Source organism: Hippopotamus amphibius, chromosome 2 (assembly GCF_030028045.1).
Source record: "Hippopotamus amphibius kiboko isolate mHipAmp2 chromosome 2, mHipAmp2.hap2, whole genome shotgun sequence".
Classification (NCBI taxonomy): Eukaryota; Metazoa; Chordata; class Mammalia; order Artiodactyla; family Hippopotamidae; genus Hippopotamus; species Hippopotamus amphibius.
The window spans coordinates 222,418,578-222,439,743 of record NC_080187.1 but is presented as its reverse complement, the minus strand read 5'-3'; the positions used below and the strand labels follow the sequence as shown (position 1 = coordinate 222,439,743).

The window sequence follows — 21,166 nt, the reverse complement described above, 5'->3', positions numbered from 1 at the left end:
CAAGAGGTGAGAAGGACAGCTGTGAGAACTCCAACTCCATGCTAGATGCATTGGGGGACGTGTGTGCCACACGCTCATGCATCGAATGATGCTACAAGAAATACCTGCAGCAATACATCCAGGAACATAGGGCCCAAATGTACCTCCACGCAGAGACAGGAACACATAGCTGAAACGCATACAAACAGCTCCCTACATAGCTTCCTTCCTGCCTCCCTTCCTCCAGAATGCTCTAGCTCCCTCCCCTTTGACCCTCGTCCTTGGCTCACTCCCTCCATCCATCCATACTTACAAAGATGAAGGCATGAGTGGACAGGTGGATCAATGCCATCTTATGTACCTTAATACTGTGTCAGGGGCAGATGAAATAACCAGTACGTATATGTCTCCCCAGGGAAGGACTAGCCTCATGGATCCTCCAGGCAGCACAAGGCCTGGCACCAGGTCTGCTTGGTGGGGAAAACACTGGGGGTGTTTCTGGGGGGAATGGAGACATTCCTCTGGGCCCGACCCTGGTGTGGGCAAGCGTGTGCTGGCCGATGTCACACTCGGCTTGTCCATGTGCACAACACCCAGACAATGAGGCCTTTATGTCCCACACAGTGGACATTCACAGGAGCTGGAGGGAGCTCTCTTGGTAGGCAGTGGCTCCCGTAGAGGAAGGCCAGCCCAAGAGATGCCACAGGCCTGTATCTGTATGCAGAACCCATGAAAGGGCCTGTCTGAGTAAACTGGCCTATCTGAGGGCCCATGATCCCTCACAGAGACCTGGGAAACCCCATTCCAGCAAGGGACCAGCCCTTCAGCTCTCACAAGAGCCAAGAGCATCTAGCTGCCAAGTCCCTGATGAAGGGTCCTTGTTGCCTCTCACCACCTCCAGGCCTGGCCCCACATCCTCCCAACCAACACTTCTTGGAAGTCACTCAAGCACACCCCACAACTGACCATAAGCTCAGTCCATCCTCGTGCTCTGCCTCGACATGCACAGAGATCTGCGTGGTTGCTCCCCAGGGCAACACGTCATGAAATGGTGCCTCCATGGTCAGTCTTACTACACTTCAGGTCAATCGAGTTGAATTTCAAGGCCTGCATTCCGATCTGGTGGATGGGGAGCCATGTCAAGCATTCCTCCTTGGGGACCACAGAGATTCCCAAACAGGGCCAATTTCTTCTGTGGCAGCATTCCCTACTGTGGCCCGTGCAAGGCCACCAAACAACAGCCATGCAGCTACGCCCTCCTCAGCCCACATCCCGGGACCACCCCTCCCCTTCAGGTCAACAGGGCCTCACGATGGACATGATAACGGGATGCCCAAGGGCTCTGCAAAGCCTTCATGGGGGAATGGACACCCAGAAGCCTTTTCTCCTCTGGAGGGGGCTCTCTGACAAACCAGTGGCTTCCGGAGAGGACGACCAACCCAGGAGAAGCTATGGTCCTGTGTATGCATGCAGACCCCATCAGAGGCCCCATTCGGATCAAGTGGCTCCAACAAAGCACCATGATCCCTCACAGAGTCCTGGCACAACCCCATTGAAGACCACGGCATGGCTTCCAGCCCTTGAAATAACCAGCAGCATCCTGCCTCCAAGCACCTGAGGATGGGCTCCTGCCTGCCTCTCACCATCTCTAGGCAGGGGGCATGAGCCTTCCCTACTGACAGGTTTTGGGAAGCCATAAAGCACACACCACAAGGGACCATTCCCTCAGTTGGGGATCATACTCTGGCGCTAGGTGCACAGAGGTCTCTAGAGATGTTCCGCCTGGGGCCAAGGAAGAAAACACTGCCTCGATGTGCTCTCTGACTAGAATACAGCTCTAATGAAGGCATGTGAGTGCACCAGATGTGAGCCCATAAATTTGGGGCAGCAGCAGACATTCCTCCTTGGTAGGCAGGAGGTTGCCAAAAGACTACCCTGTACTGCCTGCTGTGAGGGCGGCCAGCCCATAGTTCAAAATTCTCTGGGGCCTATCAGTAGCAACCAAAAGAGCCACTCACTGCGGAACATTCTGGCTGTGGTGAGTCCATTCCAAGGCTTGGCCTGAAACACAAAATTCAAAGCAGAAAGGCTTAAGGAAAGACTCCACCCATGGCTTCAGAACATGTGGGCCCTGGCACTATGGAGCAGGATAGAAAACCAAAGGTGGCAACACATCTTGGATATGTGGAAGCCATCTACACTGGGAGGAGTCTCAAGGGATTTCCTCGAGCGAGAGGCTGCTCCAACACCCACACCCAAACCCACAACCACACCCACACACAGGGCTCTGCAATGGACCAAAAATGCAGGCCATCCTGCCCCTGGATCCCTCTGTTAGGCCTCAGCATAATCCTATTGAGCATGATTTTTTGGTCATCAGCTCTCTTCAGGACCATATGAGTTCTCATCATCGACCCAACTGAGGCCCTCCTCACTCACCTGCGCCCTGCCACATGTGAAGGCTTACCTCAGATGCTTCCTGGAAAGAAGGATGCCTGAAGGGATGTGCCATTCTGTCGAATCCACGTGCTGGGCCAAGGCTCATGGTGATTGCCCTAGGGAACATAGGCCAAACACAGATCTTCATTTCTCTGGGGACGATGGCTGCCAAGAGGTGAGAAGGACAGCTGTGAGAACTCCAACTCCATGCTAGATGCATTGGGGGACGTGTGTGCCACACGCTCATGCATCGAATGATGCTACAAGAAATACCTGCAGCAATACATCCAGGAACATAGGGCCCAAATGTACCTCCACGCAGAGACAGGAACACATAGCTGAAACACATACAAACAGCTCCCTACATAGCTTCCTTCCTGCCTCCCTTCCTCCAGAATGCTCTAGCTCCCTCCCCTTTGACCCTCGTCCTTGGCTCACTCCCTCCATCCATCCATACTTACAAAGATGAAGGCATGAGTGGACAGGTGGATCAATGCCATCTTATGTACCTTAATACTGTGTCAGGGGCAGATGAAATAACCAGTACGTATATGTCTCCCCAGGGAAGGACTAGCCTCATGGATCCTCCAGGCAGCACAAGGCCTGGCACCAGGTCTGCTTGGTGGGGAAAACACTGGGGGTGTTTCTGGGGGGAATGGAGACATTCCTCTGGGCCCGACCCTGGTGTGGGCAAGCGTGTGCTGGCCGATGTCACACTCGGCTTGTCCATGTGCACAACACCCAGACAATGAGGCCTTTATGTCCCACACAGTGGACATTCACAGGAGCTGGAGGGAGCTCTCTTGGTAGGCAGTGGCTCCCGTAGAGGAAGGCCAGCCCAAGAGATGCCACAGGCCTGTATCTGTATGCAGAACCCATGAAAGGGCCTGTCTGAGAAAACTGGCCTATCTGAGGGCCCATGATCCCTCACAGAGACCTGGGAAACCCCATTCCAGCAAGGGACCTGCCCTTCAGCTCTCACAAGAGCCAAGAGCATCTAGCTGCCAAGTCCCTGATGAAGGGTCCTTGTTGCCTCTCACCACCTCCAGGCCTGGCCCCACATCCTCCCAACCAACACTTCTTGGAAGTCACTCAAGCACACCCCACAACTGACCATAAGCTCAGTCCATCCTCGTGCTCTGCCTCGACATGCACAGAGATCTGCGTGGTTGCTCCCCAGGGCAACACGTCATGAAATGGTGCCTCCATGGTCAGTCTTACTACACTTCAGGTCAATCGAGTTGAATTTCAAGGCCCGCATTCCGATCTGGTGGATGGGGAGCCATGTCAAGCATTCCTCCTTGGGGACCACAGAGATTCCCAAACAGGGCCAATTTCTTCTGTGGCAGCATTCCCTACTGTGGCCCGTGCAAGGCCACCAAACAACAGCCATGCAGCTACGCCCTCCTCAGCCCACATCCCGGGACCACCCCTCCCCTTCAGGTCAACAGGGCCTCACGATGGACATGATAACGGGATGCCCAAGGGCTCTGCAAAGCCTTCATGGGGGAATGGACACCCAGAAGCCTTTTCTCCTCTGGAGGGGGCTCTCTGACAAACCAGTGGCTTCCGGAGAGGACGACCAACCCAGGAGAAGCTATGGTCCTGTGTATGCATGCAGACCCCATCAGAGGCCCCATTCGGATCAAGTGGCTCCAACAAAGCACCATGATCCCTCACAGAGTCCTGGCACAACCCCATTGAAGACCACGGCATGGCTTCCAGCCCTTGAAATAACCAGCAGCATCCTGCCTCCAAGCACCTGAGGATGGGCTCCTGCCTGCCTCTCACCATCTCTAGGCAGGGGGCATGAGCCTTCCCTACTGACAGGTTTTGGGAAGCCATAAAGCACACACCACAAGGGACCATTCCCTCAGTTGGTGATCATACTCTGGCGCTAGGTGCACAGAGGTCTCTAGAGATGTTCCGCCTGGGGCCAAGGAAGAAAACACTGCCTCGATGTGCTCTCTGACTAGAATACAGCTCTAATGAAGGCATGTGAGTGCACCAGATGTGAGCCCATAAATTTGGGGCAGCAGCAGACATTCCTCCTTGGTAGGCAGGAGGTTGCCAAAAGACTACCCTGTACTGCCTGCTGTGAGGGCGGCCAGCCCATAGTTCAAAATTCTCTGGGGCCTATCAGTAGCAACCAAAAGAGCCACTCACTGCGGAACATTCTGGCTGTGGTGAGTCCATTCCAAGGCTTGGCCTGAAACACAAAATTCAAAGCAGAAAGGCTTAAGGAAAGACTCCACCCATGGCTTCAGAACATGTGGGCCCTGGCACTATGGAGCAGGATAGAAAACCAAAGGTGGCAACACATCTTGGATATGTGGAAGCCATCTACACTGGGAGGAGTCTCAAGGGATTTCCTCGAGCGAGAGGCTGCTCCAACACCCACACCCAAACCCACACACACACCCACACCCAGGGCTCTGCAATGGACCAACAATGCAGGCCATCCTGCCCCTGGATCCCTCTGTTAGGCCTCAGCATAATCCTATTGAGCATGATTTTTTGGTCATCAGCTCTCTTCAGGACCATATGAGTTCTCATCATCGACCCAACTGAGGCCCTCCTCACTCACCTGCGCCCTGCCACATGTGAAGGCTTACCTCAGATGCTTCCTGGAAAGAAGGATGCCTGAAGGGATGTGCCATTCTGTCGAATCCACGTGCTGGGCCAAGGCTCATGGTGATTGCCCTAGGGAACATAGGCCAAACACAGATCTTCATTTCTCTGGGGACGATGGCTGCCAAGAGGTGAGAAGGACAGCTGTGAGAACTCCAACTCCATGCTAGATGCATTGGGGCACGTGTGTGCCACACGCTCATGCATCGAATGATGCTACAAGAAATACCTGCAGCAATACATCCAGGAACATAGGGCCCAAATGTACCTCCACGCAGAGACAGGAACACATAGCTGAAACGCATACAAACAGCTCCCTACATAGCTTCCTTCCTGCCTCCCTTCCTCCAGAATGCTCTAGCTCCCTCCCCTTTGACCCTCGTCCTTGGCTCACTCCCTCCATCCATCCATACTTACAAAGATGAAGGCATGAGTGGACAGGTGGATCAATGCCATCTTATGTACCTTAATACTGTGTCAGGGGCAGATGAAATAACCAGTACGTATATGTCTCCCCAGGGAAGGACTAGCCTCATGGATCCTCCAGGCAGCACAAGGCCTGGCACCAGGTCTGCTTGGTGGGGAAAACACTGGGGGTGTTTCTGGGGGGAATGGAGACATTCCTCTGGGCCCGACCCTGGTGTGGGCAAGCGTGTGCTGGCCGATGTCACACTCGGCTTGTCCATGTGCACAACACCCAGACAATGAGGCCTTTATGTCCCACACAGTGGACATTCACAGGAGCTGGAGGGAGCTCTCTTGGTAGGCAGTGGCTCCCGTAGAGGAAGGCCAGCCCAAGAGATGCCACAGGCCTGTATCTGTATGCAGAACCCATGAAAGGGCCTGTCTGAGTAAACTGGCCTATCTGAGGGCCCATGATCCCTCACAGAGACCTGGGAAACCCCATTCCAGCAAGGGACCAGCCCTTCAGCTCTCACAAGAGCCAAGAGCATCTAGCTGCCAAGTCCCTGATCAAGGGTCCTTGTTGCCTCTCACCACCTCCAGGCCTGGCCCCACATCCTCCCAACCAACACTTCTTGGAAGTCACTCAAGCACACCCCACAACTGACCATAAGCTCAGTCCATCCTCGTGCTCTGCCTCGACATGCACAGAGATCTGCGTGGTTGCTCCCCAGGGCAACACGTCATGAAATGGTGCCTCCATGGTCAGTCTTACTACACTTCAGGTCAATCGAGTTGAATTTCAAGGCCCGCATTCCGATCTGGTGGATGGGGAGCCATGTCAAGCATTCCTCCTTGGGGACCACAGAGATTCCCAAACAGGGCCAATTTCTTCTGTGGCAGAATTCCCTACTGTGGCCCGTGCAAGGCCACCAAACAACAGCCATGCAGCTACGCCCTCCTCAGCCCACATCCCGGGACCACCCCTCCCATTCAGGTCAACAGGGCCTCACGATGGACATGATAACGGGATGCCCAAGGGCTCTGCAAAGCCTTCATGGGGGAATGGACACCCAGAAGCCTTTTCTCCTCTGGAGGGGGCTCTCTGACAAACCAGTGGCTTCCGGAGAGGACGACCAACCCAGGAGAAGCTATGGTCCTGTGTATGCATGCAGACCCCATCAGAGGCCCCATTCGGATCAAGTGGCTCCAACAAAGCACCATGATCCCTCACAGAGTCCTGGCACAACCCCATTGAAGACCACGGCATGGCTTCCAGCCCTTGAAATAACCAGCAGCATCCTGCCTCCAAGCACCTGAGGATGGGCTCCTGCCTGCCTCTCACCATCTCTAGGCAGGGGGCATGAGCCTTCCCTACTGACAGGTTTTGGGAAGCCATAAAGCACACACCACAAGGGACCATTCCCTCAGTTGGTGATCATACTCTGGCGCTAGGTGCACAGAGGTCTCTAGAGATGTTCCGCCTGGGGCCAAGGAAGAAAACACTGCCTCGATGTGCTCTCTGACTAGAATACAGCTCTAATGAAGGCATGTGAGTGCACCAGATGTGAGCCCATAAATTTGGGGCAGCAGCAGACATTCCTCCTTGGTAGGCAGGAGGTTGCCAAAAGACTACCCTGTACTGCCTGCTGTGAGGGCGGCCAGCCCATAGTTCAAAATTCTCTGGGGCCTATCAGTAGCAACCAAAAGAGCCACTCACTGCGGAACATTCTGGCTGTGGTGAGTCCATTCCAAGGCTTGGCCTGAAACACAAAATTCAAAGCAGAAAGGCTTAAGGAAAGACTCCACCCATGGCTTCAGAACATGTGGGCCCTGGCACTATGGAGCAGGATAGAAAACCAAAGGTGGCAACACATCTTGGATATGTGGAAGCCATCTACACTGGGAGGAGTCTCAAGGGATTTCCTCGAGCGAGAGGCTGCTCCAACACCCACACCCAAACCCACAACCACACCCACACACAGGGCTCTGCAATGGACCAAAAATGCAGGCCATCCTGCCCCTGGATCCCTCTGTTAGGCCTCAGCGTAATCCTATTGAGCATGATTTTTTGGTCATCAGCTCTCTTCAGGACCATATGAGTTCTCATCATCGACCCAACTGAGGCCCTCCTCACTCACCTGCGCCCTGCCACATGTGAAGGCTTACCTCAGATGCTTCCTGGAAAGAAGGATGCCTGAAGGGATGTGCCATTCTGTCGAATCCACGTGCTGGGCCAAGGCTCATGGTGATTGCCCTAGGGAACATAGGCCAAACACAGATCTTCATTTCTCTGGGGACGATGGCTGCCAAGAGGTGAGAAGGACAGCTGTGAGAACTCCAACTCCATGCTAGATGCATTGGGGCACGTGTGTGCCACACGCTCATGCATCGAATGATGCTACAAGAAATACCTGCAGCAATACATCCAGGAACATAGGGCCCAAATGTACCTCCACGCAGAGACAGGAACACATAGCTGAAACGCATACAAACAGCTCCCTACATAGCTTCCTTCCTGCCTCCCTTCCTCCAGAATGCTCTAGCTCCCTCCCCTTTGACCCTCGTCCTTGGCTCACTCCCTCCATCCATCCATACTTACAAAGATGAAGGCATGAGTGGACAGGTGGATCAATGCCATCTTATGTACCTTAATACTGTGTCAGGGGCAGATGAAATAACCAGTACGTATATGTCTCCCCAGGGAAGGACTAGCCTCATGGATCCTCCAGGCAGCACAAGGCCTGGCACCAGGTCTGCTTGGTGGGGAAAACACTGGGGGTGTTTCTGGGGGGAATGGAGACATTCCTCTGGGCCCGACCCTGGTGTGGGCAAGCATGTGCTGGCCGATGTCACACTCGGCTTGTCCATGTGCACAACGCCCAGACAATGAGGCCTTTATGTCCCACACAGTGGACATTCACAGGAGCTGGAGGGAGCTCTCTTGGTAGGCAGTGGCTCCCGTAGAGGAAGGCCAGCCCAAGAGATGCCACAGGCCTGTATCTGTATGCAGAACCCATGAAAGGGCCTGTCTGAGTAAACTGGCCTATCTGAGGGCCCATGATCCCTCACAGAGACCTGGGAAACCCCATTCCAGCAAGGGACCAGCCCTTCAGCTCTCACAAGAGCCAAGAGCATCTAGCTGCCAAGTCCCTGATGAAGGGTCCTTGTTGCCTCTCACCACCTCCAGGCCTGGCCCCACATCCTCCCAACCAACACTTCTTGGAAGTCACTCAAGCACACCCCACAACTGACCATAAGCTCAGTCCATCCTCGTGCTCTGCCTCGACATGCACAGAGATCTGCGTGGTTGCTCCCCAGGGCAACACGTCATGAAATGGTGCCTCCATGGTCAGTCTTACTACACTTCAGGTCAATCGAGTTGAATTTCAAGGCCCGCATTCCGATCTGGTGGATGGGGAGCCATGTCAAGCATTCCTCCTTGGGGACTACAGAGATTCCCAAACAGGGCCAATTTCTTCTGTGGCAGCGTTCCCTACTGTGGCCCGTGCAAGGCCACCAAACAACAGCCATGCAGCTACGCCCTCCTCAGCCCACATCCCGGGACCACCCCTCCCATTCAGGTCAACAGGGCCTCACGATGGACATGATAACGGGATGCCCAAGGGCTCTGCAAAGCCTTCATGGGGGAATGGACACCCAGAAGCCTTTTCTCCTCTGGAGGGGGCTCTCTGACAAACCAGTGGCTTCCGGAGAGGACGACCAACCCAGGAGAAGCTATGGTCCTGTGTATGCATGCAGACCCCATCAGAGGCCCCATTCGGATCAAGTGGCTCCAACAAAGCACCATGATCCCTCACAGAGTCCTGGCACAACCCCATTGAAGACCACGGCATGGCTTCCAGCCCTTGAAATAACCAGCAGCATCCTGCCTCCAAGCACCTGAGGATGGGCTCCTGCCTGCCTCTCACCATCTCTAGGCAGGGGGCATGAGCCTTCCCTACTGACAGGTTTTGGGAAGCCATAAAGCACACACCACAAGGGACCATTCCCTCAGTTGGTGATCATACTCTGGCGCTAGGTGCACAGAGGTCTCTAGAGATGTTCCGCCTGGGGCCAAGGAAGAAAACACTGCCTCGATGTGCTCTCTGACTAGAATACAGCTCTAATGAAGGCATGTGAGTGCACCAGATGTGAGCCCATAAATTTGGGGCAGCAGCAGACATTCCTCCTTGGTAGGCAGGAGGTTGCCAAAAGACTACCCTGTACTGCCTGCTGTGAGGGCGGCCAGCCCATAGTTCAAAATTCTCTGGGGCCTATCAGTAGCAACCAAAAGAGCCACTCACTGCGGAACATTCTGGCTGTGGTGAGTCCATTCCAAGGCTTGGCCTGAAACACAAAATTCAAAGCAGAAAGGCTTAAGGAAAGACTCCACCCATGGCTTCAGAACATGTGGGCCCTGGCACTATGGAGCAGGATAGAAAACCAAAGGTGGCAACACATCTTGGATATGTGGAAGCCATCTACACTGGGAGGAGTCTCAAGGGATTTCCTCGAGCGAGAGGCTGCTCCAACACCCACACCCAAACCCACAACCACACCCACACCCAGGGCTCTGCAATGGACCAAAAATGCAGGCCATCCTGCCCCTGGATCCCTCTGTTAGGCCTCAGCGTAATCCTATTGAGCATGATTTTTTGGTCATCAGCTCTCTTCAGGACCATATGAGTTCTCATCATCGACCCAACTGAGGCCCTCCTCACTCACCTGCGCCCTGCCACATGTGAAGGCTTACCTCAGATGCTTCCTGGAAAGAAGGATGCCTGAAGGGATGTGCCATTCTGTCGAATCCACGTGCTGGGCCAAGGCTCATGGTGATTGCCCTAGGGAACATAGGCCAAACACAGATCTTCATTTCTCTGGGGACGATGGCTGCCAAGAGGTGAGAAGGACAGCTGTGAGAACTCCAACTCCATGCTAGATGCATTGGGGCACGTGTGTGCCACACGCTCATGCATCGAATGATGCTACAAGAAATACCTGCAGCAATACATCCAGGAACATAGGGCCCAAATGTACCTCCACGCAGAGACAGGAACACATAGCTGAAACGCATACAAACAGCTCCCTACATAGCTTCCTTCCTGCCTCCCTTCCTCCAGAATGCTCTAGCTCCCTCCCCTTTGACCCTCGTCCTTGGCTCACTCCCTCCATCCATCCATACTTACAAAGATGAAGGCATGAGTGGACAGGTGGATCAATGCCATCTTATGTACCTTAATACTGTGTCAGGGGCAGATGAAATAACCAGTACGTATATGTCTCCCCAGGGAAGGACTAGCCTCATGGATCCTCCAGGCAGCACAAGGCCTGGCACCAGGTCTGCTTGGTGGGGAAAACACTGGGGGTGTTTCTGGGGGGAATGGAGACATTCCTCTGGGCCCGACCCTGGTGTGGGCAAGCATGTGCTGGCCGATGTCACACTCGGCTTGTCCATGTGCACAACGCCCAGACAATGAGGCCTTTATGTCCCACACAGTGGACATTCACAGGAGCTGGAGGGAGCTCTCTTGGTAGGCAGTGGCTCCCGTAGAGGAAGGCCAGCCCAAGAGATGCCACAGGCCTGTATCTGTATGCAGAACCCATGAAAGGGCCTGTCTGAGTAAACTGGCCTATCTGAGGGCCCATGATCCCTCACAGAGACCTGGGAAACCCCATTCCAGCAAGGGACCAGCCCTTCAGCTCTCACAAGAGCCAAGAGCATCTAGCTGCCAAGTCCCTGATGAAGGGTCCTTGTTGCCTCTCACCACCTCCAGGCCTGGCCCCACATCCTCCCAACCAACACTTCTTGGAAGTCACTCAAGCACACCCCACAACTGACCATAAGCTCAGTCCATCCTCGTGCTCTGCCTCGACATGCACAGAGATCTGCGTGGTTGCTCCCCAGGGCAACACGTCATGAAATGGTGCCTCCATGGTCAGTCTTACTACACTTCAGGTCAATCGAGTTGAATTTCAAGGCCCGCATTCCGATCTGGTGGATGGGGAGCCATGTCAAGCATTCCTCCTTGGGGACCACAGAGATTCCCAAACAGGGCCAATTTCTTCTGTGGCAGCATTCCCTACTGTGGCCCGTGCAAGGCCACCAAACAACAGCCATGCAGCTACGCCCTCCTCAGCCCACATCCCGGGACCACTCCTCCCATTCAGGTCAACAGGGCCTCACGATGGACATGATAACGGGATGCCCAAGGGCTCTGCAAAGCCTTCATGGGGGAATGGACACCCAGAAGCCTTTTCTCCTCTGGAGGGGGCTCTCTGACAAACCAGTGGCTTCCGGAGAGGACGACCAACCCAGGAGAAGCTATGGTCCTGTGTATGCATGCAGACCCCATCAGAGGCCCCATTCGGATCAAGTGGCTCCAACAAAGCACCATGATCCCTCACAGAGTCCTGGCACAACCCCATTGAAGACCACGGCATGGCTTCCAGCCCTTGAAATAACCAGCAGCATCCTGCCTCCAAGCACCTGAGGATGGGCTCCTGCCTGCCTCTCACCATCTCTAGGCAGGGGGCATGAGCCTTCCCTACTGACAGGTTTTGGGAAGCCATAAAGCACACACCACAAGGGACCATTCCCTCAGTTGGTGATCATACTCTGGCGCTAGGTGCACAGAGGTCTCTAGAGATGTTCCGCCTGGGGCCAAGGAAGAAAACACTGCCTCGATGTGCTCTCTGACTAGAATACAGCTCTAATGAAGGCATGTGAGTGCACCAGATGTGAGCCCATAAATTTGGGGCAGCAGCAGACATTCCTCCTTGGTAGGCAGGAGGTTGCCAAAAGACTACCCTGTACTGCCTGCTGTGAGGGCGGCCAGCCCATAGTTCAAAATTCTCTGGGGCCTATCAGTAGCAACCAAAAGAGCCACTCACTGCGGAACATTCTGGCTGTGGTGAGTCCATTCCAAGGCTTGGCCTGAAACACAAAATTCAAAGCAGAAAGGCTTAAGGAAAGACTCCACCCATGGCTTCAGAACATGTGGGCCCTGGCACTATGGAGCAGGATAGAAAACCAAAGGTGGCAACACATCTTGGATATGTGGAAGCCATCTACACTGGGAGGAGTCTCAAGGGATTTCCTCGAGCGAGAGGCTGCTCCAACACCCACACCCAAACCCACACACACACCCACACCCAGGGCTCTGCAATGGACCAAAAATGCAGGCCATCCTGCCCCTGGATCCCTCTGTTAGGCCTCAGCATAATCCTATTGAGCATGATTTTTTGGTCATCAGCTCTCTTCAGGACCATATGAGTTCTCATCATCGACCCAACTGAGGCCCTCCTCACTCACCTGCGCCCTGCCACATGTGAAGGCTTACCTCAGATGCTTCCTGGAAAGAAGGATGCCTGAAGGGATGTGCCATTCTGTCGAATCCACGTGCTGGGCCAAGGCTCATGGTGATTGCCCTAGGGAACATAGGCCAAACACAGATCTTCATTTCTCTGGGGACGATGGCTGCCAAGAGGTGAGAAGGACAGCTGTGAGAACTCCAACTCCATGCTAGATGCATTGGGGCACGTGTGTGCCACACGCTCATGCATCGAATGATGCTACAAGAAATACCTGCAGCAATACATCCAGGAACATAGGGCCCAAATGTACCTCCACGCAGAGACAGGAACACATAGCTGAAACGCATACAAACAGCTCCCTACATAGCTTCCTTCCTGCCTCCCTTCCTCCAGAATGCTCTAGCTCCCTCCCCTTTGACCCTCATCCTTGGCTCACTCCCTCCATCCATCCATACTTACAAAGATGAAGGCATGAGTGGACAGGTGGATCAATGCCATCTTATGTACCTTAATACTGTGTCAGGGGCAGATGAAATAACCAGTACGTATATGTCTCCCCAGGGAAGGACTAGCCTCATGGATCCTCCAGGCAGCACAAGGCCTGGCACCAGGTCTGCTTGGCGGGGAAAACACTGGGGGTGTTTCTGGGGGGAATGGAGACATTCCTCTGGGCCCGACCCTGGTGTGGGCAAGCGTGTGCTGGCCGATGTCACACTCGGCTTGTCCATGTGCACAACACCCAGACAATGAGGCCTTTATGTCCCACACAGTGGACATTCACAGGAGCTGGAGGGAGCTCTCTTGGTAGGCAGTGGCTCCCGTAGAGGAAGGCCAGCCCAAGAGATGCCACAGGCCTGTATCTGTATGCAGAACCCATGAAAGGGCCTGTCTGAGTAAACTGGCCTATCTGAGGGCCCATGATCCCTCACAGAGACCTGGGAAACCCCATTCCAGCAAGGGACCAGCCCTTCAGCTCTCACAAGAGCCAAGAGCATCTAGCTGCCAAGTCCCTGATGAAGGGTCCTTGTTGCCTCTCACCACCTCCAGGCCTGGCCCCACATCCTCCCAACCAACACTTCTTGGAAGTCACTCAAGCACACCCCACAACTGACCATAAGCTCAGTCCATCCTCGTGCTCTGCCTCGACATGCACAGAGATCTGCGTGGTTGCTCCCCAGGGCAACACGTCATGAAATGGTGCCTCCATGGTCAGTCTTACTACACTTCAGGTCAATCGAGTTGAATTTCAAGGCCCGCATTCCGATCTGGTGGATGGGGAGCCATGTCAAGCATTCCTCCTTGGGGACCACAGAGATTCCCAAACAGGGCCAATTTCTTCTGTGGCAGCATTCCCTACTGTGGCCCGTGCAAGGCCACCAAACAACAGCCATGCAGTTACGCCCTCCTCAGCCCACATCCCGGGACCACCCCTCCCCTTCAGGTCAACAGGGCCTCACGATGGACATGATAACGGGATGCCCAAGGGCTCTGCAAAGCCTTCATGGGGGAATGGACACCCAGAAGCCTTTTCTCCTCTGGAGGGGGCTCTCTGACAAACCAGTGGCTTCCGGAGAGGACGACCAACCCAGGAGAAGCTATGGTCCTGTGTATGCATGCAGACCCCATCAGAGGCCCCATTCGGATCAAGTGGCTCCAACAAAGCACCATGATCCCTCACAGAGTCCTGGCACAACCCCATTGAAGACCACGGCATGGCTTCCAGCCCTTGAAATAACCAGCAGCATCCTGCCTCCAAGCACCTGAGGATGGGCTCCTGCCTGCCTCTCACCATCTCTAGGCAGGGGGCATGAGCCTTCCCTACTGACAGGTTTTGGGAAGCCATAAAGCACACACCACAAGGGACCATTCCCTCAGTTGGTGATCATACTCTGGCGCTAGGTGCACAGAGGTCTCTAGAGATGTTCCGCCTGGGGCCAAGGAAGAAAACACTGCCTCGATGTGCTCTCTGACTAGAATACAGCTCTAATGAAGGCATGTGAGTGCACCAGATGTGAGCCCATAAATTTGGGGCAGCAGCAGACATTCCTCCTTGGTAGGCAGGAGGTTGCCAAAAGACTACCCTGTACTGCCTGCTGTGAGGGCGGCCAGCCCATAGTTCAAAATTCTCTGGGGCCTATCAGTAGCAACCAAAAGAGCCACTCACTGCGGAACATTCTGGCTGTGGTGAGTCCATTCCAAGGCTTGGCCTGAAACACAAAATTCAAAGCAGAAAGGCTTAAGGAAAGACTCCACCCATGGCTTCAGAACATGTGGGCCCTGGCACTATGGAGCAGGATAGAAAACCAAAGGTGGCAACACATCTTGGATATGTGGAAGCCATCTACACTGGGAGGAGTCTCAAGGGATTTCCTCGAGCGAGAGGCTGCTCCAACACCCACACCCAAACCCACACACACACCCACACCCAGGGCTCTGCAATGGACCAAAAATGCAGGCCATCCTGCCCCTGGATCCCTCTGTTAGGCCTCAGCGTAATCCTATTGAGCATGATTTTTTGGTCATCAGCTCTCTTCAGGACCATATGAGTTCTCATCATCGACCCAACTGAGGCCCTCCTCACTCACCTGCGCCCTGCCACATGTGAAGGCTTACCTCAGATGCTTCCTGGAAAGAAGGATGCCTGAAGGGATGTGCCATTCTGTCGAATCCACGTGCTGGGCCAAGGCTCATGGTGATTGCCCTAGGGAACATAGGCCAAACACAGATCTTCATTTCTCTGGGGACGATGGCTGCCAAGAGGTGAGAAGGACAGCTGTGAGAACTCCAACTCCATGCTAGATGCATTGGGGCACGTGTGTGCCACACGCTCATGCATCGAATGATGCTACAAGAAATACCTGCAGCAATACATCCAGGAACATAGGGCCCAAATGTACCTCCACGCAGAGACAGGAACACATAGCTGAAACGCATACAAACAGCTCCCTACATAGCTTCCTTCCTGCCTCCCTTCCTCCAGAATGCTCTAGCTCCCTCCCCTTTGACCCTCGTCCTTGGCTCACTCCCTCCATCCATCCATACTTACAAAGATGAAGGCATGAGTGGACAGGTGGATCAATGCCATCTTATGTACCTTAATACTGTGTCAGGGGCAGATGAAATAACCAGTACGTATATGTCTCCCCAGGGAAGGACTAGCCTCATGGATCCTCCAGGCAGCACAAGGCCTGGCACCAGGTCTGCTTGGCGGGGAAAACACTGGGGGTGTTTCTGGGGGGAATGGAGACATTCCTCTGGGCCCGACCCTGGTGTGGGCAAGCGTGTGCTGGCCGATGTCACACTCGGCTTGTCCATGTGCACAACACCCAGACAATGAGGCCTTTATGTCCCACACAGTGGACATTCACAGGAGCTGGAGGGAGCTCTCTTGGTAGGCAGTGGCTCCCGTAGAGGAAGGCCAGCCCAAGAGATGCCACAGGCCTGTATCTGTATGCAGAACCCATGAAAGGGCCTGTCTGAGTAAACTGGCCTATCTGAGGGCCCATGATCCCTCACAGAGACCTGGGAAACCCCATTCCAGCAAGGGACCAGCCCTTCAGCTCTCACAAGAGCCAAGAGCATCTAGCTGCCAAGTCCCTGATGAAGGGTCCTTGTTGCCTCTCACCACCTCCAGGCCTGGCCCCACATCCTCCCAACCAACACTTCTTGGAAGTCACTCAAGCACACCCCACAACTGACCATAAGCTCAGTCCATCCTCGTGCTCTGCCTCGACATGCACAGAGATCTGCGTGGTTGCTCCCCAGGGCAACACGTCATGAAATGGTGCCTCCATGGTCAGTCTTACTACACTTCAGGTCAATCGAGTTGAATTTCAAGGCCCGCATTCCGATCTGGTGGATGGGGAGCCATGTCAAGCATTCCTCCTTGGGGACCACAGAGATTCCCAAACAGGGCCAATTTCTTCTGTGGCAGCATTCCCTACTGTGGCCCGTGCAAGGCCACCAAACAACAGCCATGCATTTACGCCCTCCTCAGCCCACATCCCGGGACCACCCCTCCCATTCAGGTCAACAAGGCCTCACGATGGACATGATAACGGGATGCCCAAGGGCTCTGCAAAGCCTTCATGGGGGAATGGACACCCAGAAGCCTTTTCTCCTCTGGAGGGGGCTCTCTGACAAACCAGTGGCTTCCGGAGAGGACGACCAACCCAGGAGAAGCTATGGTCCTGTGTATGCATGCAGACCCCATCAGAGGCCCCATTCGGATCAAGTGGCTCCAACAAAGCACCATGATCCCTCACAGAGTCCTGGCACAACCCCATTGAAGACCACGGCATGGCTTCCAGCCCTTGAAATAACCAGCAGCATCCTGCCTCCAAGCACCTGAGGATGGGCTCCTGCCTGCCTCTCACCATCTCTAGGCAGGGGGCATGAGCCTTCCCTACTGACAGGTTTTGGGAAGCCATAAAGCACACACCACAAGGGACCATTCCCTCAGTGGGTGATCATACTCTGGCGCTAGGTGCACAGAGGTCTCTAGAGATGTTCCGCCTGGGGCCAAGGAAGAAAACACTGCCTCGATGTGCTCTCTGACTAGAATACAGCTCTAATGAAGGCATGTGAGTGCACCAGATGTGAGCCCATAAATTTGGGGCAGCAGCAGACATTCCTCCTTGGTAGGCAGGAGGTTGCCAAAAGACTACCCTGTACTGCCTGCTGTGAGGGCGGCCAGCCCATAGTTCAAAATTCTCTGGGGCCTATCAGTAGCAACCAAAAGAGCCACTCACTGCGGAACATTCTGGCTGTGGTGAGTCCATTCCAAGGCTTGGCCTGAAACACAAAATTCAAAGCAGAAAGGCTTAAGGAAAGACTCCACCCATGGCTTCAGAACATGTGGGCCCTGGCACTATGGAGCACGATAGAAAACCAAAGGTGGCAACACATCTTGGATATGTGGAAGCCATCTACACTGGGAGGAGTCTCAAGGGATTTCCTCGAGCGAGAGGCTGCTCCAACACCCACACCCAAACCCACACACACACCCACACCCAGGGCTCTGCAATGGACCAAAAATGCAGGCCATCCTGCCCCTGGATCCCTCTGTTAGGCCTCAGCGTAATCCTATTGAGCATGATTTTTTGGTCATCAGCTCTCTTCAGGACCATATGAGTTCTCATCATCGACCCAACTGAGGCCCTCCTCACTCACCTGCGCCCTGCCACATGTGAAGGCTTACCTCAGATGCTTCCTGGAAAGAAGGATGCCTGAAGGGATGTGCCATTCTGTCGAATCCACGTGCTGGGCCAAGGCTCATGGTGATTGCCCTAGGGAACATAGGCCAAACACAGATCTTCATTTCTCTGGGGACGATGGCTGCCAAGAGGTGAGAAGGACAGCTGTGAGAACTCCAACTCCATGCTAGATGCATTGGGGCACGTGTGTGCCACACGCTCATGCATCGAATGATGCTACAAGAAATACCTGCAGCAATACATCCAGGAACATAGGGCCCAAATGTACCTCCACGCAGAGACAGGAACACATAGCTGAAACGCATACAAACAGCTCCCTACATAGCTTCCTTCCTGCCTCCCTTCCTCCAGAATGCTCTAGCTCCCTCCCCTTTGACCCTCGTCCTTGGCTCACTCCCTCCATCCATCCATACTTACAAAGATGAAGGCATGAGTGGACAGGTGGATCAATGCCATCTTATGTACCTTAATACTGTGTCAGGGGCAGATGAAATAACCAGTACGTATATGTCTCCCCAGGGAAGGACTAGCCTCATGGATCCTCCAGGCAGCACAAGGCCTGGCACCAGGTCTGCTTGGCGGGGAAAACACTGGGGGTGTTTCTGGGGGGAATGGAGACATTCCTCTGGGCCCGACCCTGGTGTGGGCAAGCGTGTGCTGGCCGATGTCACACTCGGCTTGTCCATGTGCACAACACCCAGACAATGAGGCCTTTATGTCCCACACAGTGGACATTCACAGGAGCTGGAGGGAGCTCTCTTGGTAGGCAGTGGCTCCCGTAGAGGAAGGCCAGCCCAAGAGATGCCACAGGCCTGTATCTGTATGCAGAACCCATGAAAGGGCCTGTCTGAGTAAACTGGCCTATCTGAGGGCCCATGATCCCTCACAGAGACCTGGGAAACCCCATTCCAGCAAGGGACCAGCCCTTCAGCTCTCACAAGAGCCAAGAGCATCTAGCTGCCAAGTCCCTGATGAAGGGTCCTTGTTGCCTCTCACCACCTCCAGGCCTGGCCCCACATCCTCCCAACCAACACTTCTTGGAAGTCACTCAAGCACACCCCACAACTGACCATAAGCTCAGTCCATCCTCGTGCTCTGCCTCGACATGCACAGAGATCTGCGTGGTTACTCCCCAGGGCAACACGTCATGAAATGGTGCCTCCATGGTCAGTCTTACTACACTTCAGGTCAATCGAGTTGAATTTCAAGGCCCGCATTCCGATCTGGTGGATGGGGAGCCATGTCAAGCATTCCTCCTTGGGGACCACAGAGATTCCCAAACAGGGCCAATTTCTTCTGTGGCAGCATTCCCTACTGTGGCCCGTGCAAGGCCACCAAACAACAGCCATGCAGCTACGCCCTCCTCAGCCCACATCCCGGGACCACCCCTCCCCTTCAGGTCAACAGGGCCTCACGATGGACATGATAACGGGATGCCCAAGGGCTCTGCAAAGCCTTCATGGGGGAATGGACACCCAGAAGCCTTTTCTCCTCTGGAGGGGGCTCTCTGACAAACCAGTGGCTTCCGGAGAGGACGACCAACCCAGGAGAAGCTATGGTCCTGTGTATGCATGCAGACCCCATCAGAGGCCCCATTCGGATCAAGTGGCTCCAACAAAGCACCATGATCCCTCACAGAGTCCTGGCACAACCCCATTGAAGACCACGGCATGGCTTCCAGCCCTTGAAATAACCAGCAGCATCCTGCCTCCAAGCACCTGAGGATGGGCTCCTGCCTGCCTCTCACCATCTCTAGGCAGGGGGCATGAGCCTTCCCTACTGACAGGTTTTGGGAAGCCATAAAGCACACACCACAAGGGACCATTCCCTCAGTTGGTGATCATACTCTGGCGCTAGGTGCACAGAGGTCTCTAGAGATGTTCCGCCTGGGGCCAAGGAAGAAAACACTGCCTCGATGTGCTCTCTGACTAGAATACAGCTCTAATGAAGGCATGTGAGTGCACCAGATGTGAGCCCATAAATTTGGGGCAGCAGCAGACATTCCTCCTTGGTAGGCAGGAGGTTGCCAAAAGACTACCCTGTACTGCCTGCTGTGAGGGCGGCCAGCCCATAGTTCAAAATTCTCTGGGGCCTATCAGTAGCAACCAAAAGAGCCACTCACTGCGGAACATTCTGGCTGTGGTGAGTCCATTCCAAGGCTTGGCCTGAAACACAAAATTCAAAGCAGAAAGGCTTAAGGAAAGACTCCACCCATGGCTTCAGAACATGTGGGCCCTGGCACTATGGAGCAGGATAGAAAACCAAAGGTGGCAACACATCTTGGATATGTGGAAGCCATCTACACTGGGAGGAGTCTCAAGGGATTTCCTCGAGCGAGAGGCTGCTCCAACACCCACACCCAAACCCACACACACACCCACACCCAGGGCTCTGCAATGGACCAAAAATGCAGGTCATCCTGCCCCTGGATCCCTCTGTTAGGCCTCAGCGTAATCCTATTGAGCATGATTTTTTGGTCATCAGCTCTCTTCAGGACCATATGAGTTCTCATCATCGACCCAACTGAGGCCCTCCTCACTCACCTGCGCCCTGCCACATGTGAAGGCTTACCTCAGATGCTTCCTGGAAAGAAGGATGCCTGAAGGGATGTGCCATTCTGTCGAATCCACGTGCTGGGCCAAGGCTCATGGTGATTGCCCTAGGGAACATAGGCCAAACACAGATCTTCATTTCTCTGGGGACGATGGCTGCCAAGAGGTGAGAAGGACAGCTGTGAGAACTCCAACTCCATGCTAGATGCATTGGGGCACGTGTGTGCCACACGCTCATGCATCGAATGATGCTACAAGAAATACCTGCAGCAATACATCCAGGAACATAGGGCCCAAATGTACCTCCACGCAGAGACAGGAACACATAGCTGAAACGCATACAAACAGCTCCCTACATAGCTTCCTTCCTGCCTCCCTTCCTCCAGAATGCTCTAGCTCCCTCCCCTTTGACCCTCGTCCTTGGCTCACTCCCTCCATCCATCCATACTTACAAAGATGAAGGCATGAGTGGACAGGTGGATCAATGCCATCTTATGTACCTTAATACTGTGTCAGGGGCAGATGAAATAACCAGTACGTATATGTCTCCCCAGGGAAGGACTAGCCTCATGGATCCTCCAGGCAGCACAAGGCCTGGCACCAGGTCTGCTTGGTGGGGAAAACACTGGG

The 21,166-nt window shown here is 54.2% G+C and overlaps 8 non-coding genes across 8 annotated transcripts; all 8 read right to left on the bottom strand.

Annotated features, from left to right (window-relative positions):
- Window positions 1-2,315: 2,315 nt before the first annotated feature.
- On the bottom strand, window positions 2,316-2,396 carry LOC130846867 (small nucleolar RNA SNORD115). The gene has a single exon (XR_009051662.1). It is a non-coding gene; the product is annotated as a small nucleolar RNA SNORD115 (small nucleolar RNA).
- A 2,506-nt stretch (window positions 2,397-4,902) lies between these two features.
- Window positions 4,903-4,983, bottom strand: LOC130846866 (small nucleolar RNA SNORD115). Its single transcript, XR_009051661.1, has one exon. It is a non-coding gene; the product is annotated as a small nucleolar RNA SNORD115 (small nucleolar RNA).
- Window positions 4,984-7,489: 2,506 nt separating this feature from the next.
- Window positions 7,490-7,570, bottom strand: LOC130847627 (small nucleolar RNA SNORD115). The gene has a single exon (XR_009052375.1). It is a non-coding gene; the product is annotated as a small nucleolar RNA SNORD115 (small nucleolar RNA).
- Window positions 7,571-10,076: 2,506 nt separating this feature from the next.
- On the bottom strand, window positions 10,077-10,157 carry LOC130847626 (small nucleolar RNA SNORD115). The gene has a single exon (XR_009052374.1). It is a non-coding gene; the product is annotated as a small nucleolar RNA SNORD115 (small nucleolar RNA).
- Window positions 10,158-12,663: 2,506 nt separating this feature from the next.
- LOC130846865 (small nucleolar RNA SNORD115) lies at window positions 12,664-12,744 on the bottom strand. Its single transcript, XR_009051660.1, has one exon. It is a non-coding gene; the product is annotated as a small nucleolar RNA SNORD115 (small nucleolar RNA).
- A 2,506-nt stretch (window positions 12,745-15,250) lies between these two features.
- On the bottom strand, window positions 15,251-15,331 carry LOC130847625 (small nucleolar RNA SNORD115). Its single transcript, XR_009052373.1, has one exon. It is a non-coding gene; the product is annotated as a small nucleolar RNA SNORD115 (small nucleolar RNA).
- A 2,506-nt stretch (window positions 15,332-17,837) lies between these two features.
- On the bottom strand, window positions 17,838-17,918 carry LOC130847624 (small nucleolar RNA SNORD115). The gene has a single exon (XR_009052372.1). It is a non-coding gene; the product is annotated as a small nucleolar RNA SNORD115 (small nucleolar RNA).
- Window positions 17,919-20,424: 2,506 nt separating this feature from the next.
- On the bottom strand, window positions 20,425-20,505 carry LOC130847623 (small nucleolar RNA SNORD115). Its single transcript, XR_009052371.1, has one exon. It is a non-coding gene; the product is annotated as a small nucleolar RNA SNORD115 (small nucleolar RNA).
- Between the last annotated feature and the right edge of the window lie 661 nt (window positions 20,506-21,166).